This window comes from Sturnira hondurensis, unplaced genomic scaffold (genome assembly GCF_014824575.4).
Source record: "Sturnira hondurensis isolate 20B ecotype Veracruz unplaced genomic scaffold, ASM1482457v3 Scaffold0014384, whole genome shotgun sequence".
Classification (NCBI taxonomy): domain Eukaryota; kingdom Metazoa; phylum Chordata; class Mammalia; order Chiroptera; family Phyllostomidae; genus Sturnira; species Sturnira hondurensis.
Genome location: NW_028087015.1, coordinates 21,617,369 through 21,629,441, shown reverse-complemented (window position 1 = coordinate 21,629,441; position 12,073 = coordinate 21,617,369). Strand labels below are relative to the sequence as shown.

The 12,073-nt window shown below is 37.2% G+C and overlaps 1 protein-coding gene across 3 annotated transcripts in view; it reads left to right on the top strand.

The window, feature by feature from the left end:
- Positions 1-756: 756 nt before the first annotated feature.
- Positions 757-12,073, top strand: part of CDH18 (cadherin 18) — a 389,486-nt gene continuing 378,169 nt past the window's right edge. For all 3 annotated transcript variants that reach the window (XM_037063042.1, XM_037063044.1, XM_037063043.1), the window contains exon 1: positions 757-869. The gene's annotated coding sequence lies outside the window, so the exon portion shown is untranslated. The remainder of the gene's footprint in view (positions 870-12,073) is intronic.

Genomic DNA, 12,073 nt, shown 5'->3' with positions numbered 1-12,073 from the left:
TTCACAATTACAATGCTGACCTCCAAGGGAAAGCTCTATCTCATAGAAACCCTCCATGTCTTGAGTACTTTGGGGTGAGGCACTAAAGGGCATCGCTCAAGCTAAATCTCACCGTTACCACTGGACTGTGGATCACTGACGAATGAGCCAGCAGTTAAATGTTTAGCATGCTGTGACGACTTCGCACAGGAATAGAAAAATTTATTACCAGCCTGCTGCATCAGTGCCTGCCCTGACTGATTTTTCTCTGGTTCCCTCCTGGTATCCACTCCTACCCCATCTGACACTGGAACCCTTTCTGACTCCCCAGCTTCCCCCTCTGCCAACCTCCCCCCCACCCCCCCGCCCGCCACCGCACCCCGCAGAAAACTGACGGTCTAAACTGTCACGGAGTCCTGTTCTTCATATTTCAAAAGCCTTGGTGCTCAAGATGATGCCATAGGTCCAGGTTTTTAATTTTTTTATTAATGCTATTGATGCCATTGATTTCCCCATGACCTTGCTCAGGGGTCTAAAGGATGTCGGTTCTGCGTACTGTAGAATTTGTGCAGCCCCCAAGTACGTAGTACAACGGGGTGGGGGTGGGGAGGGAGGAAAGGAGGAGGCGGTGGGAAAGGCAGCCTCGGACCGGAGAGCCGGGGAGGAAGGGAAGGAGGAGAGACGGCAGAGGAGAGGATCAGGCGGACAGGCTGAGCCAGCCAATCAGAGGCGCGCTCCGGAGCTGCAGAAGACGGAGCCGCGGAGCCCCGGGCTCGGAGGAGCGCGGAGCCCAGTCTGGGGCTCTCGGAGGACCGCAGCTGCCGCGAGAGTCCCCTCTTTGCTTCTCATACATTAAGTTCCTTTCCACCAGTTAGGGCAAGTCAGCCAAGGTAAGGCTTCAATAAACGACACTTTACTATGTAGTGACATTAATATCTTTGTACAACGGGGCTGCTTAATCCAGTTCTGAATAAAAAAAAAAATTGGTGAAATCTTCCTCTCGGATTGGTTTCACAGGGTCTGGTGTCAATGGGAAAGTTGTGGTTAATGCTTCATAAGCAGTATCGCTAGCATACATTTTTTAAAAATTTTTTCTTAATCAGGAATGTTGCCAGAGCGCCTATGGAATGTGCCTAATAATCCAGCTGGTCTCTGTTTACGTTTATCTGTGGATGTGCCCTGCCCCTGAAGAAGTTGGAAGGGTACCCTGCAAGGCACATTTGAATTGCCAGGGCATCAAAATCAGCTGTCACGTCTCTCTGTAAAAGTGAGGGAAAGCATTGTCAGAATAGAAACCAAGATGCCAAAATTGAAATTTTGATAGTGCTTTTTAAATGTTGCCTTCCTAATACCCTTAAAATTACGTGCTATCTGAGCACCGAAGCTGCAGCAAAGCAAGGCTCGGTTTTTCGTTTTCTTCTTTCACTCATTTTTTTGGTACCAATCGCTTCCATAAATGCTTATTAAAGCTTAAGATGAAACTTTTACTTCCTTTAAAGGGCACTATAAATGATGCATGAAAAGGAATTAGGTAAGCTCCTGTGATCCATAACATACTTTATTTAGTATATGCACTTATGTTTGTTAACTCTGATTCATCCCACCTTGTTAACTTCCCGAACCTGATTTGTTTGGGTCTGGAAATAACAATAATTTGTCTTCATCTTCATGTCTTACAAACAAGGTGAAATTATGCCTAACGCATGTTTATATGCCTCTCTCTGTGTGTGTGTCTGTTGTGTGTACAGATGTAGAACTAGGAGGACCTATCATATGTAACAGGTGAAAATAGAATTTTATTAGCTGGTTATTGAAGTGTTTCTTTATATTCATGCTTGGTGTATTTAATGAACTTTTAGATTAATCAGTAGTAAATGCTCCTTGCTATTTGCCTGCTAGAGATCAGGAAATACTAAAATAAAAATCTTGGCTAAAATTATTATGGTCTTCCGTTTGCTCAGGTGATGGCATCACTGCTTTGAGCCGAGAGAGACAGATCAGAGAAAGATTTTAGTATGCAGCCAAAAAGAAAAAAGGAAAGAACTTCAGGCTCTGGCTGTGTTTTGGAACCTTTATTTCCCTCTCTAGGATCACCCACAGATTTTTCAAAGCAGGGGGCTTTCCTTCTGCAGTAATTGTTTCTCTCTGTTTTCCTGGACTTGCATTGTCAGAGAAAATACTAAGTCAGGAGTTTGGGGTCCAGACTAGGTCTCACATGAACCTTGCTCCATGTGGACAGAGGAAGGAGGGATAATTTGATAATTAGTAGGAATTAGTTGTGCAGTCTTAGCACTCGGGTGCCGGTCCCCATCATCATTTCAGATTCTTTCAGGCCTCTTGTTACATATATAATTTTGGATTTCCTGATAATAAAGTAACCGAGGTCAAGACATTTATTCACTTAATGAGGCATTCATTCAATGGGCCTTGGGGATAAGTATTTTATGAACTATAGTGCTGATGCATTTTCACAGAGGTAGCCAACTTAAGAGGAGGTGGAAAGAAATTCATACTAATGGTCAAGTTTGATCTTGTAGCAGGACATCAATAAAAGGTAAAAAATGACAATTTCCTATTTCCATTACAACAGAAATGTCCAAATGGAAATAACCCAATGGCAAGAGAGAAAATAATAGTGGAATAAAGGTAAATGTCATAAACGCTACCTGCTAATCCTCTATCCAGTGAATGTTGGGTAGGATTAGTTACAGTAGTTGCAAACATGGTCAACAGTAACTGGTGCTTGAAGACAGTCTATACATTGAGCAAATTGGAAAATATTATTTCTCCTGATGGTCTGTTTCAGTTGGGTATAGTGGAATCATGAGTATGAATGGGCCACTTAGTCCAAGTTTATAAATTCTTTATATGAAGAGTGCTATATAAAGTACCTTTCCCATTTGGGTCATACAAATATCAATCTTACGCTTTCTGTTGATTTTTTTGCGGTGTGTTGAATACAGACACATGTTTAAAAGTTTGTGTGTCCCACTTTTCCTATATTTGGCTTGTTGATGTTTAGAAGAGTGTGGTATGCCTTATTTCTTTGCAGCCTGGTATGATTGTCCTTTGGAATCTAAACATGTGTGGACACTTCAACAGATCAAGGTTATAGAATTTTAACTTATTCACTTGGAAAAATTTATTTATGTGGAATGACTATATCAGTTGCAGTGGAGTCTAGTTAAAAGTAAGACAGAGAAAGATTGAGAGATTAAATATAGCAAGGGTATAAGGTGTTCTTTTGCTTTTCTTAATAAGGAATCCAAAATCTTTAATTTGCTTATTTATGTGCCTTTCTTGTAGTTGCATTAGACATGTCATAGAACTATATTCTAGATTAGAGCTTCTTAACTTCAGTTCCATTGATATTTTGGGTTGTATAATTCTCATGTTAGGAGAACTAACAGCATCAGTTTTCTACTCAAGAGATGACAGAAGCAACATCTCCAGATTGTGACAACTGAAAATATTTCAAGACGTTGTTAACTATTCCCCATGGATGGGGACAAAATTGTACCCCTCTTCTACTGAAAGCTCTTGGCTCTGGGGAAAAGAAAACCGAAGGATGAGCACAGAAAGGAGTGATGGATTACACTGTTTGAGTGGGCAAGTGTCCATGGACATTGTCCCCTTTGGGTGTCTGTGGGAATCCCCCTTCTCTTTCTGAGTGGATTTCAACTTGTAGGTGGTTCATTAGATCCCTAATGAAAAACTGTGGAAGAGCTTATCAGTATAAATTTAACTGAGACACTTGTCTGTACATTATTGTATACTACATATATATGTTTATAAAGTATATATAGTATACTGTATGTAATACGTGGTATATTATATACTAACATTTATGGGAATGAGAGGAAAAATAAATTGGAAAAAAGTAAAGATAAATATTGAATCTGGAAACAAATTTTACTTACATTTTTCATTCCACATGAATCTTTATTATAAATAATAAACGAAAGATGCTGATTCTCTGTACTCTATAATTGTTTTCTCTTTGTAGGGGCAGATGTATATATATATAACATTTGCAGTCTCAGAAGAAATGTTCACTACAGTAATCACATATGCTTAGAGTAGTGTATGGTGTTCGAAGACTTGAGAAATAAGAGTAAACACTTTGGTTTAAAAATCATAGTTCATTACTGGTGGCAATGTAAAGCATAATGGGAACAAATACCAAGCCTAATGGTTTTAAGACATGGCATCCCATGGGCCCTGCCATGGATTACTTGTGTCACACACATGTCACTTTTATACACAGGCCATTTTCTTCATCTGTAAAAGGAAATGCTAGGCATGAGAACCAAATAACATAAAGTGTTGAAATGGGTTACGATTTATAAATATCTACACCAATGTTGGTAAATTATTGTAGATTCGATGTCTTTGGCAATTTATTTGATGAAAATTGACACAAGATTATAATTCTTCAGCTATTTTAGGGTGGCTAAAAAATCTCTAAAAATGGTAGCATTAGCTCTTAAATGTGTTTTGTAGATGTAGTAGTACATCTTCACTTTGAACTCAGTGATTAAAATTATAAACGTCAATTTCCTCAAATATGTCTACACTTCCCCATAGTATTCACATTTATAATTTGTTCAAAAATGCAATAATCTAAACATAGAATACACCTTGAAATACATTCTTCAACAATAAACATTATTACAAATTTGGTATACATTACCAAATAAATTTTAAATAAATAATTTTAATGTGGATAGTTACATATTATTATGAAGTGAAAATTTTACAGAGGTGTATGCATTCAAACAGGATATATAGACAAACATATTTAGGTAAAATAAACAATTTGATAAGATTGCCAAACTAATTTTGTAATATGTTCATTCTTCCATGTGATTATATCAAGAATTTGTGCTTATTTAACAAGAAACCAGTAAGTTGTTATGCGCAGAACTGATAGTTAACTGGTTCAGTGTTAGGGGCACACATTTGTCTACCACTTCCCCTTTCATTAGGTAAAGGTGATTCAGATTGGTCAATGACCCTGGCACATTGAGTGTTCTACATGTTGACTAGTGCATATGATTACCCAGATATACTATGATCCATTTAAGTAACCCCCTGTATATTTTATTAAACAAAGAGTACGACCAACACAAATTAAATAATTTAGAATCTATTATTGCTGATAGTGTTTAAAGAGTAGCAAGAGTTTCAGAAAACTGAATGGGCAATGGTGAAATGTAGGAGCAGACCTAAGAGGAATGCTTTAGACTTTCAAGTACCCAAAATGCGTGCACGTTGCTTCTGTAGATACCAGAATTCTATGTAAACTTCACCCATGCTGAGCTACATCCATTTAGGAAATGTATTGGTAAGATGAGAATAAAGTGAACAAAGTACGATCCCTAAAAGTATTTCAGTGAATTATATGAATAAAGCATACATTTTACTTGTCCAACCTCTGAAGGACTAGGTTGTCTTTTTTAATATTTTACTTGCACTGCACGGGGTATGGTAGATAAACTGCCAGTAAATGAGTTCCAGTATTATGGATGCCTTCACTGAAAAGAGAATTTGAACTACCATTTCCATTCCATTTTATCTTTAGATGACCATAAGTATCTTAAAATGTGTTTTTACTGTCCTTATATTTAGGGCTTTAGGGTCAACATATAAGATCACCCAGATCCAATGTCACTGGCAACCTCACTTAATCCCATTATTTTCTGTTAGTTTGATACCAAAAATTTTTTAAATAAAACATACTTATTTGGGTTAAACTCCCAGTTGTCAATGGGATTGAAATGAAGACGAGATCCCATTGAATCTATTCAATAGATAACCTACTGAGTCATCGTATTACTAAGAATTTTTGAAACTAGTATTGGTATTAGCAAAGGTGTCATCAACTCTTATTAACAGTTATTCTGGATGGAAATGAAAATTAGTATACCAGATTTGAAAAATAATTTTCAATCCATTTCCAGAGAAAGGAAAAAGCAAATTCACTTAACATGCAATTTATGGGAATAAATCACTAGGATATAATCCAAAATATGAAAAATGAAGAAATACCCCAAAAAGTTTAAATTAATTTAAGAATTTGAATACCTAAAAAAGTAACAATTAATTTAAAAAATTTAATTAAGAATAAGAATATAAATTGTGATAAATTTATGAAATTTGAGTGTAATATATTAAGCAAGATTCAAAGTGCAGGCCTTCGAACCAAAGCATTGCTGGTTTGATTCCCAGTCAGGGCACATGCCTGGGTTGCCGGCCATATCCCCAGTATGGGGTTTGCTAGAGGCAACCATACATTGATGTTTCGCTCCCTCTCTTTCCCATTTCTCTAAAATAAATAAATAAAGTATTTTTAAAAATTATAAGTACTGTGATTTCAAATCTTCTAATTAGTTGCAATATTCTAAGGTATTGAGACATGAATGTGTATCCCCCTGGTCTTCTATAGTGTTTATATATATTATCTATGTATTTTGAAAGACATATACTTGGTATATTCTAGCTGCAATGTGTGATACTTTAAATATAATGAAAATATAAAATTATTTTGGTAGTATGCAATGTTGATACTTTTATTAAGAACCTGCTTGTTGGCTGATTGTTTCAATTTAATTTAACAATAGCTGAGAAAACCTTGTGTTATTGATTAAAACATAAACCAGTTCCCGAAGACTATTCAGTAAGATTTTCAATTCTGGTGATTGAAATTCTATTGTGCAAAAGGGTGGAAATTCCTCTCTTGTACCTCTTTTTTTAGTTCTTACAGCTAGACTAATAAAATTGACACAAGACTAGATTAATGGGGGGGTATAATGTGTGTGCATAAGAAAAACAATATGATGCTCAGATCATAAAATGAGGCTCAGATAATTATACAACTAGGCACTTTTTTATACTGTTTAGACAAAGAAACAATAAATGTGTGAGAAATTTACAGGACAAAAAAGTTAGTGCTCATTAGAAAGGAGTATAAGCAAGGTTTGCATTTGGGTAGTAAATTAGTAAAGGCATTCCAAGGTTTACTTACAGACCTTTTAGACCCTGACTATTTCAGCTCTTGTGATCAAGGTGTCTCTCAGCCCTTCAGGAGTGGGGGAAGAGGAGATGGTGACTGTGCCGGAGTGAAAGCAGTCGAGACAGAAGAGGTTGGATGATGTACTTAACTTGAAAAATGCTGATAGAAGTTGATGTTGTGTAGGACATAGAGCTGCTGGGAGGATGAGAGGGGAAAGGCCACATTTTGTGTGCTGTTGGAGAGAGCTGGTAGGACCACTGAAAGGAAGGAACTAGGGAGAAGGGAATCTGGTAGGGGAAGGAGGTCAGGCAGTAAATAGGAAGAACTTAGATTTATACATTTTTAGTTGTGGATGTCCAAGTGGGGTTGGAATGGAATTGCTTGGATACAGAAGTGTGGAGTTCAGAGGAGAGCTGTCTGCTGTATATAAGAAATCAAGTGATCACACATATATCACATTTAGAGTAAAGAAACTTGGTATGAATGAAAAGATGAAAAACAGAAGGACTGGAACCTGCGGCCACCCAACACCCATTAATTGGAAAATGAAGGAAAACAAGCCCAAGCAGTTGAGAAGCAGCAGCTGGAGAGCGAGGGACAAACCCCCCCAGTGAAGGAGCTTGAAAGCCAGGGAAGATGGATCTCCAGGAAGACACTATTTCAAAAGACATTTTACATTATTTAAATGGGAACTACCAAGCACATATAAACAGATACTCAACCTACACCTTCTGGACATTTTCATTTTATGTGTAAAAATTCACCTTCTTAATTTAAATGCTCCTTGAAGGGCTTTATTCATTATAGCTGCTGATATATTGAAGACATCTATTTATTCATTTATTTCTATCATTTTTATTGTCATTCTTTTACAGTTGTCTCAATATCCCCCCGCTCCACCCATCCCACTCCCCACTCCCACAGCCCATTCCCACAGTGCTGTCCGTATCCATGGGCCATTCATACGTGTTCTTTCTCTAGTCCTTTCCCTTCTTTCCACCATTATCCCCTCCCCCCTCCCCTCTGGTCACCTTCAGTCTGATCCATGTTTCCTTGCCTATGGTTCTATTTTGTTCATTAGTTTATGTTGTTCATTAGTGAATCATTTTTGAGTCAATGTGTGCCTGGCATTAGAAGCAACTAGAAAGCTTTTTGATGTCATAAAAGCAAATATTGACCCAAAATTATTGGTTTAATTACCCATGTATTTTATTCATTAGTATAGTTCTTGTTCTCTAATGTTTTTATTGACTTTATATAAAGTTTGATGTTGCATTTATTGCTTTTCACATCTGAAAAGTTGGCAACATGAAATATATTTTATTTATTGATAACAAAATTTCACTTCCTGCCAACCCAAAATTATGCTGCAAATAATTATAATAAAGTAAAAGTAGCTATGAAAACTCTTTTGTAGCCAATATTCCAATTAAGGGACTGCATTTTTTCTTCCCTATTCTACAAGTGATTTATATCTAGCCTTCTAAGTGTGGGAGAAATGCATTAAAAACCTAGATATAAATCCTCAGTTTCAGGTGCAGGTATGACGTGACTTATAAAGTTATGAAACTGATCTGTAAGCAAGTAGGCAAGGCTACCATACCACAGATCATTTCAGTGGTTTCCATATCAATTAAATTGTTCTTGTCATACACCTTTTCTAATACACACACGCACACACACACACACACACACGCAACCTATGACTTGGTAATCACACAATCACACTCTTCTTCTTAACCTTCATAGACAGTAATCAGTTTGGTTAGTGCCTTATCAATCAAGCTTCATTTAAAATACTTATATTCTCAGATAAATTACATGACATTACACCTGAAGCTCAGTTTTGTGAGAGGAGGCGCAGTACTTCGAACAACNTACACCTTTTCTAATACACACACATGCACACACACACACACACACAACCTATGACTTGGTAATCACACAATCACACTCTTCTTCTTAACCTTCATAGACAGTAATCAGTTTGGTTAGTGCCTTATCAATCAAGCTTCATTTAAAATACTTATATTCTCAGATAAATTACATGACATTACACCTGAAGCTCAGTTTTGTGAGAGGAGGCGCAGTACTTCGAACAACTTAAATAATTTGTAAATACTGTTTGTGACTACACAGAAAGCTAACATGGTAGGCAAAACAATGGCCCTCAGAGATAGCCAAATCCTAACTCCTGGGATCTGTGAATGTGTTACTTTACATAGCAAAGGAAGATTAAGAATGTAGAAGGAATTAAGTTTGCTAATTTACTGAGCGAAAGCAGGGAGATGGAAAAGAGAGACAGACAGGTGATGTGTGTGATAGCCTGTGACAAGGACTGCCTCTGACTTCGCTGGATTAGCATATGGATGAAGAGGACTAAGTATCCAGTGCTTTGGGCAGCCTCTAGAAACTGGAAAAGGCGTGGGGATAGATTGTCCCTGAAAGCCTCCTGAGAGAATTGTAGCCATGCTGATACCTTAATTTTAGCTCCATTGTGACTCATTTCAGACTTCTGACCTGAGCCCTGCTTACTTCTGATCTCAGGAACTGTAAGACAACATTTTGTAATGTAGGAAACTACTAAGTTTCTGGTATTAGGTTGGCCAAAAAGTCTGTATAGGGTTTTTTGTTTTTTTTTTCATAAAATAAAAGGCACATTTTCTATTTTCACCAATAACTTTATTAATTTGGATATTTTGAGTATGTCAGGATCTTCCACTATTGGCTTTCACTGACTAGGGGCCAGGTGTGCTGCTGAACATCTTCCGATGCACAAGACAGCCTCACAGCAAAGAATTGTTGGACCAATGTGTTAACAGTACCAGCAAAGTTTGCAGCCGCTTTTGGCTTGTTCAACCTGTCACAGCACCTTCTCCATACACTGCACAGACCTTTGTGTGTGTGTTTCAGTTATGTTTCTAGCTTTCTTGGAGTAACAAAGCATAATATACTGAAATGTTGCAGATTTTCTTCCATCTTCAACAATATATTGGCTGCACAAAAATTCACCAATTTCAATAAGTTTTTTCTAAGTGCACGTTGATGTGACAGCTGTCACAATACAATCTAACAAGTGTTTCAAAGGAAGTGAAAGAAAACGAAGCACTTTTAGAGCCAGTTTAGAAAAAACTGAATCAGCTTTTTAGCCAAACCAGTATTTTGTTAGTAGCAATAGAAAACTAATATAGCTAGTATAAGGAGGTATATTAAGTTCTGCCTTTTAAAAATTTTTATTTATTTATTTTTAGAGCAGGGAAAGGGAGAAAGAGAGGGAGAGAAACATTGATATGAGAGAGATACGTCCATTGGTTGCCTTTCACGGGACCCCAACTGCAGACCTGGCCTGCATCCTAGGCATGTGCCCTGACTGGGAATCAAACTGGCCACCTCTCAGTTTCCAGGCCAGCGCTCAATCCATTGAGCATCCCCAGCCAGGGCAAGTTCTGCCTTTTTAATGAAAACACATCACATAAATATTCTGAAAGTGAAGATGTGATCATTATACCATTGACCCAAGACTTTTATTATTATTTTTATTAAATTGATGGAAAATTATTACCTTGAACATGAAGGATGTTTCCTAAAATAGAATGTAAGCTACAGTGTTCCCTAATGGAAGGAAATAGTGTATCCTACCTAAACTGCACTCTCTTGTCTTCAATAAGTATAGTGTACTGCTATTTATGAGTTTACTGAACTTCTGGTTCCTATGTCCAGGTGTGGTTTAAAATGTGTTGAATTATTTATACAGCTCTTTTAGGTATATTATTAATTTATGTAACAATGAAAACATTATCAGAAAGTAAAATATAGAATGTATACTATGATAAACAAATGACCCTCCACTCAGTACATGTTTGCAGTGCAGGACATATTTATTCAAATTTGAGCAATTTCATTGATAAAAAAGCAAAGTTAATTATCATAGAACATTTTATAGCTTACAAAGTATAAAAGATATTACCTGTTATAATTAATGAAGATGGATTTAAAATGAGAATGTAAAATCTGTATTCTTTTATTAATCTAACCACTTTTCAAATAAGTGTCAGTGTTGCTACTTAACCTTCTCAAAATTCTTAAATAGGGAAAAAGTTATTTATCCTTCTTGCTTGAATAGCTTTTTTATGCCTAAAGCACAACATTTATAAAAATGTTCACAGAGAAATGTTGAGCACAATTCACATGTTTAAAAATAAAAGAATGAAGTAAGGCCAATCATCTAATATTGTTTGGCTAATTATGATTTTAATTCAGTCTTTAAAATGTCTCACGGATATTGTTTGCTCACACCTGGTTACAAAACTCTATTTAACACATGGCCCTAAGAGTGGCGGTGTGACCTGTGCACCTGCATGTGAGCCAAACCGTGACAGGTGGGAGGACCCAGATGCATACTGCAGATTCGCCTTCCCTCCACAGGCAGGTTGGTGATGTTAGAGGCAATGGAACAATTTCCCCATCTGGGCCTCCAGTTCTTGGTGAGTGCCATGGTCGTCCTCCAAAGGCCCTGTCTGGGCACTCAGGAGCAGATCAATATGAGTCACATGCTCGTCCTTTGTACATGACCAAGTACTAGTTAGTGTTCCTCAAGTATTTGGCTTTCCCGATTTATTGTATACATTCTATTAATTTGTCAAGTAGTAAGTGTGCAGCACAACAAACCAAATGATGAGAAATATTAATGACCCCCATTTCCCCTTTTTAAAGATTTTATTTATTTATTTTTAGAGAGAGGGGAAGGAGAAAGGCAGGGAGTGAAACATCAATGTATGGTTGCCTCTCAGAGGCCCCCTGCTGGGGACCAGGCCAGTAACCCAGGCATGGTCCCTAGACTGCGAATCAAACCAACGACCCTTTGGTTCACAGGCCCCTACTCAATCCACTGAGCTACACCAGCCAGGGCTCATTTCCCCTTCTTCAATCCCTACTCAGCTGAAGTCTTTAAAAATTATAATTTTATCCAAATATACCTTTCTCTATGTACCTATATGACATGTATATGTAAACATATATATGTATATATGCATACATATAGATGAAGAATGGCCTATCCACATAGGTCATTTAAAGTAA